Genomic DNA, 6,946 nt, shown 5'->3' on the forward strand with positions numbered 1-6,946 from the left:
TCTTCATGTCCAGCACTACAAAGTCTACTAGGAAGATAAAATCTCCTACCTTCACCAGCAAATCTTCTACTATACCATGAGGAAACGTGAACGATCGGTCTGCCAGTTGTAGGGCCATTTTCATTGGCTTAGCCTCCTCAATCCTCATTTTTCTCATCATAGCTACTGACATCAGATTTATGCTGGCTCCTAAGTCACACAGAGCCTTCTCCACTGTGATTTCCCCTATAATACAATGGATCTGGAAGCTCCCAGGATCCTTCAATTTCTGGGGAAGTTTGTGCTGAATGATGGCACTATATTTTTCGGTTAGTATCACAGTCTCATTGCTCTTCCAGCTTCTCTTCTTGGTCATTAATTCCTTTAAAAACTTGGCATAGAGCGGCATTTGCTCTATTACTTCAGCAAAGGGTATGTTGATTTGTAGTTTCTTGAAGATTTCCAGAAATTTTAAGAATTGGTTGTCATCCCCCCTCTTTTTCAATTGCTGAGGGTATGGAGCTTTTGGGATGTATGGCTTTAGCATTTCTCCTTTTTGGGAATTTGGACTTTATCTCGTTCCTTTTTCCCTTCATTTGAGTTCTTCTCTTGTGATTTCTTGGGAATTTCCTTCAATTCCTTCCCACTTCTGAGGGTGATAGCCTGACATTCCTCTCTTGGGTTTGGATCGGTATTTCTGCATAGGTTATGGCTGGGAATTTGCTTGAATAGGTAGCCAATTTGTGTCTCAAGTTTCTTGATGGCAGCATCTTGATTCTGCATATTGGACCGTACTTCCTCTCGGAATATTTTACTATCCTAGACTTCTTTGCATATTCATTCAAGTAGGGTCTCAATCCTTGAGAGTCTATCTTTGGATGATGGTGAGTTGGAGTTGGAGGGATGAGAATGGCCATTTTGGTTTTGATATGGATGTTGAGAGGTATTGTTAGGTGGGTGGTGATATGATCTCTGTGTGGAATATTGGTGAGCTGTATTATTGTTGGGGTTGTGACGTCTCTGATCTTGGCCTTGATCTTGTTGATTTCCCCACCCAAAGTTTGTGTGGTTCCTCCAACCAGGATTTTAAGTTTTGGAGTATGGATCATGGGCCGGCCTAGGTGAGTTTCCAATGTAGTTGGCTTGTTCCTGCTCACCCTCTGCTTCTACATTCACTCCTTCTTGGGTTGCTGATGAGGTGGTGATTGCTGCTACTTGGTTCCTCTCCATCTTCTTGGTAAGGTCAGCCAACTGCTTGGTAATCAGCTTGTTCTAGGCCAGCAATGCATCCACATTATTTAGCTCCATTACTCCTCTAGTGTTGCCTCTTTCAGAAGCATAGAAGTAGTCATTCTCCAGTACAGTCTCAATGACATCTATGGCTTCTTCTATGGTCTTCTTCTTGTTCAGAGATCCCCTAGATGAGTGGTCTACTGCCTTCTTTGATTCATAAGAAAGACCTTCATAGAAAATATGTAACTGCACCCATTAATTGAACATATCTGACGGGCACCTTCTTGTCAAGTCCTTAAACCTCTCCCATGCTTCATAGAGAGTTTCACCATCTTGTTGCCTGAAGGTTTGTACCTCAGCTCTTAACCTGTTGATTCTTTGAGGAGGATAGAATCTCGCCAAGAATTTATTCACCACATCTTCCCAGGTTGTTAAACTCTCATTCGGGAAGGATTCCAGCTATTTAGATGCTTTGTCCTTGATTGAGAAGGGAAACAGAAGCAGTCTATAGGTGTCAGGATAAACACCATTAGACTTCACAGTATCACATATCCTCAGAAATGTGGTTAGATGTTGATTGAGGTCTTCTTTGACACTTCCTCCGAATGAACAGTTGTTCTAAATCAGGGTGATGAGTTGTGGCTTTAGTTCAAAGTTATTGGCATTTATGGTTGGCTTTTGGATGCTACTTCCACAGTTTCCTGGGTTTGGATTGATATAAGAGCGTAGAACTCTTCTTTCTTGTCCAGCATGATGCACTGGACCTTCTCTGCCATGGTTGTGAGCCTCTTCTTCATGATAGTTCTCCATATTCTCATCCATGTCTGGTTCAAAGTACTCTTCCTCTTCCTCAACACCGACAACTCTCTTTCTTCTTGCTTCCCTCCTTAATTTAAGGAAGGTCCTCTCAGGTTCAGAGTCAACAGAAGTTGAAGCCCCGCTTCTTCTACCTGTCATATAACCAACAAGGCCAAAGCAAAAGGGAGATAGAGAATATTCTTGTTAAAAATGCTGTTAGTGTGAGTGATGCAATATATCAAACAGTTAGTGGGTTAGTGAACTGAATTGTAACAAATACGAGAACACCACAAACAGGTAGGGGTAAAGGGAAGAAAATAACTAAAACTGAAAGTAAATTACTCAAATAGAATTTAAATTAAACAAAATAAAAATGCTCAATCTATTTATCCACCAATTTAATCATTGTTGATACAAAATCAATCCCCGGCAACGGCGCCATAAACTTGATGCACGGAAACTTGTCTCTCAATAATTTTCCCTCGGCAAGTATACCGAATTGTCGTCAAGTAAAAACTCACAATAGAGTGAGGTCGAATCCCACAGGGATTGATTGGTCAAGCAACTTTAATTGGAGGAATGTTCTAGTTGAGCTAAGCAGAATTTGATTGGAGAATTGCAGGAAATTAAATGGCAGAAAGTAAAGGGCAGGAAATGTAATTACTAGAAATGAAGGACTGACTGTAAATGACGGAAAGAAAATTACATAATCTTAAATGGGGAATGGGGAAGATGAACATAAAAGTAAATGGCAGAAAGTAAAGAGAATGGGTAAGATCAGAAATGGGGAGTTCATTGAGCTCAGGAGATGTTGTATTCTCCGGATCAAGTTCATTTTCATCTCTTCATCAATCAATGCATTCATTGATCTCCTTGGCAATCTTATGTGATTGAATTCCAATTTCATGGTAATTCAATCTCTCAAATCTTGATCAATAGCCAATTCCTTGGTCTGATTGCTCATGAGAAGAGATATAGTGTGGTAACTGATTATACCACATGTATTTCCAAATCAAAATATTGGTAGGATTATATTTCACTATATCCATCCAAACCCCAATTTGGTCCAACATGAGAAGCATTTCTAGCATGATGTCTTCATTCCTCTTCCAAGGTTCCGAAGAGATCCAAGTATGAATAGCTTCTTTTCCAAGACAACTACCCAATTGGATGAAGATTGAAAGCTTTTTAGTATGATCAATAGAAAAGAAAGAAGAAGAATAATGAAAACTATTATTGATCCATCAAATTACAACAGAGCTCCCTAACCCAATGAAAGGGGTTTAGTTGTTCTTGGCATTGTCTTCCCTTTCCACGTTAGAGTTTACGTTAACTGAGTTAACGTGACTCTTAACATTGCCAATTGCCAATTTGGAGCGTTAGTGGTATTCACTTTTACCACTAACGCTTGAGCTCCCTTTCTTTCCACGTTAACTACCACGCTAATGTAGTTAACGTGGCAATTAACATGGGCCATGATGGTTTCGAAGGCGTTATTGGCAATCACTTTTCTCATTAACGTTGCAAGTTTATTCCCATTCCACGTTAGTGCTCACGTTAATTAGATTAACGTGGCTACTAATGTGGCTCTTTCTTGCTTCCTTTGTCCTGAAATCAAGCAAATAAAGTGCATCAAAGCTCTAATCCAAGTTATGAGACATGCATTATCCAATTTGTCATTCAATTCATGCATATTTCTCATAAAATCACATGAAATTCACAATGTTTGCTTCAATCAAGATGTAAGTGATTATCTACCCAAAACTTGCTTATTAACTAAGAAAATGCATGAAACTACCCTAAAACAGTAAAGAAAAGGCCAAAAAAACTGGCCAAAATGCCTTGGCATCACCGGTTGAGCCTCTCAAGGATTTGAAGGAACATCTGATGGGTGGATGGTGCCTGTTGTGTGAATGATGGTGGAGTAGAAGAAGGAGGAGTATCCAAAGACAGGCCTGCAGGAGGGCTCATCCCAATTGGTGTCTTGTACGCTGTCCGATATGCCCAAAGCGCATCTTGTAGCCTCGGCTTGTCCATTAGTCTGGGGGTGGTAAGCAGTCGCCACTTTATGAACAATGCCGTGTTTCTTCAGTAGACCTGCTAATCTCCTGTTATAAAAGTGAGTGCCTTGATCACTCACGATTGCTCGTTGTGATCCAAAGCGACAGATAATATGATTTCTAATAAAAGAGACAACCGTGTTAGCATCATCAGTACGGGTAGGAATTGCTTCCACCCCTTTAGAAACATAATCTACAGCTAACAATATATATAACAAACCACTAGAGTTTGGAAATAGACCCATGACGTCAATGCCCCAAACATAAAAAATTTCACAAAATAGCATAAGCTGCTGGGGTATCTCATCCCTCTTAGATATATTCCCAAACCTTTGGCAGCGGGAACAAGATTTACAGAAAGCAATAGCATCCTTAAAAAGAGTGGGCCACCAGAATCCAATGTCTAAAATTTTTCTAGCAGTTCTTTGAGGACCAAAATACCCACCACTCTCAGATGAGTGGCAGGCCTCTAAGATTGATTGGAATTCTAATTGAGGCACACACCTTCTAATTATCTGATCAGCACCATACCTCCATTAATATGGGTCATCCCATATATAATATTTGGACTCGCTTTTCAGCTTGTCCTTCTGATGCTTAGTAAAATTGGGAGGGAAGGTGTGACTAACTAGATAATTAGCTATAGGCGTGATGAAAGGATTTTTGACGGTTTAGAATTCACAAATGAATCTCCGTTGCAAGTATAGTTTCTAAACCAACACTGATCCTTTCATACAAAAGATTGTTTGTCACAAGTAACAAACCCCTAAATTTATAACCGAAGTATTGAACCTCGGGTCGTTCTCCCTAGGAATTTTAATAAAGTGCTTTGTTATTGGTTATGAGTCATATTTTGGGGGTTTTTTTAGATAAGAGACAAGAAATGTAAATGGCAATGAAAATAAACTATCAACTAGAAAAGGTCTTGGCAAGGTTTGGTGGTAAAGGATCTCTATCCCTATCACTAACCACAACATGAGAATTAGTAAGGATCAACCCCATTAAGTCATCCTCTAACTAATAAAGGAAAGTCAAATGAGCTATGTCAATCCAAGTCCATAAGTCCTAGTTCTCCACCAATTCAATTAGTGAGATCTAGAGTTAATGGCTCCTAATCGTCAATCACTTGGACATTAGTAACTCAAGAGTTCCTAGGTTACCTTCCCAAGCCAAGAGCATAAAATTCTATACTAAAATCGAACCAAATATTTCATCAAACACTTGGAAGGCATAAAAGAAAAGTATAGTAAAATTGCAAGGAAAGTAAATCTACACTACTCAATTGCAAGGAATTAAACAACAACAAATCAAATGAACAATAAAGGAACATGAATCATAAATTGCATTAAAGAGAAATAGAAGAAACAAAAGTGCATGAACATAAAAGTAGAGAATTACAAGAATTAAAAGCAAAACTAGAAAGAGGAGAGGTAGAAGAAGAAGAATTACAAATGGAAAAGTAAATCAAAGCATGAAATAACCTAGATCTAAGAATTCCTAATCTAGATCTAACCTACTCCTAATTCTAGAGAGAAGAGAGAGCTTCTCTCTCTAGAAACTAACTAAAGCATGATAAAACTAAAATAAAACTCACTAACTAACTAGGTGTCTTATCCCTCTTCAATCCTTGGGTTAAATAGCATCAGAAATAAGTTGGATTGTGCCCAAAATGCCTTAGAATTCGCTGGCCACGAGTTGCATTAAGTAAATCATGTGCAACCATCGGTGCATACGTGTACTATGCACGTGCGCGCCTCTATGCGCAATGCAACTATGGCAAATCTTATATCATTTTGAAGCCCCGGATGTTAACTTTCCAACACAACTAGAACCACATCATTTGGATTTCTGTAGCTCAAGTTATGGTCGATTGAGTGCGAAGAGGACGGCTTGACAGCTTTTGCGATTCCTTCATTTCGTCATGAGTTCTCCATTTCTACATGCTTTTTCTTCATTCCCTCAATCCAATCTTTGCCTCCTAAATCTGAAATCACTTAACAAATATATCAAGGCATCTAATGGAATCAAGATGAATTAACTTTAGCTATTTTAAGTCCTAAAAGCATGTTTTCACTCTTAAGCACAATTAAAGGAGAATTTACAAAACCATACTATTTTACTGAATAAATGTGGGTAAAAAGTCATAAAATCTCCTAAATTAAGCACAAGATAAACCCTACAAATGAGTTTTATCAAGGCGCATACCAAGGAACTACTTCAGATATTGCATGCAAGCTATCAAATGGAAAAGCATCATTGATAGGAGTGGAGTCACTCATAATGTGTTCCAGGCGACTCAAATGGTCTACCACTAAATTCTGAGAACCACTCCTATCCTTAATTTCTAAATCAAATTCTTGCAGCAGTGATGACATGTCACCATGTCATGCTTTTCTATGCTTTTTTCCTTTGTTTTCAATAGGTTTTATGCACTTTCTTGAGCCATAAGCAAGCCAATTGGGTAGATTTCCATGTTTCCTTTGATTCAATCAACCATGGATGAATTAATGCAATTTCATGAGATTTTATGCTATAATTGTCATATATTATGAAAGAATAACAAACTCATGATTTTGAGCATAGCTTTGATGTGTTTGGTTGATTGATGATAGGTGAAAAGAGTTTTGAAGAAGGTTGAAGGAAGAAGGAATGGCTAGGAGCAAGAGAGAACAAAAAGTTTGAGCCAAAGTTTGCCTCAAACTTTAGCTCAAACTTTTGGAAGAGTTGAAAACACCCTAGAGGAAAAAAAGCTTGAGCCAAAGTTTGCCTCAAACTTTAGCTCAAACTTTTGGGAGAAAAGCTTGAGCCAACGTTTGCCTCAAACTTTTTGGCAAATGTTGGCATCACAAAACCAACACCCTGGAGCAGAAAAGCTT

General features: G+C 38.7%; 1 pseudogene; it reads left to right on the plus strand.

Annotated features, from left to right (window-relative positions):
• The first annotated feature begins 1,479 nt into the window (after positions 1-1,479).
• On the plus strand, positions 1,480-1,581 carry LOC112753007 (small nucleolar RNA R71; annotated as a pseudogene).
• Positions 1,582-6,946: the final 5,365 nt, after the last annotated feature.

The sequence above is a fragment of the Arachis hypogaea genome, chromosome 15 (assembly GCF_003086295.3).
Source record: "Arachis hypogaea cultivar Tifrunner chromosome 15, arahy.Tifrunner.gnm2.J5K5, whole genome shotgun sequence".
NCBI lineage: Eukaryota > Viridiplantae > Streptophyta > Magnoliopsida > Fabales > Fabaceae > Arachis > Arachis hypogaea.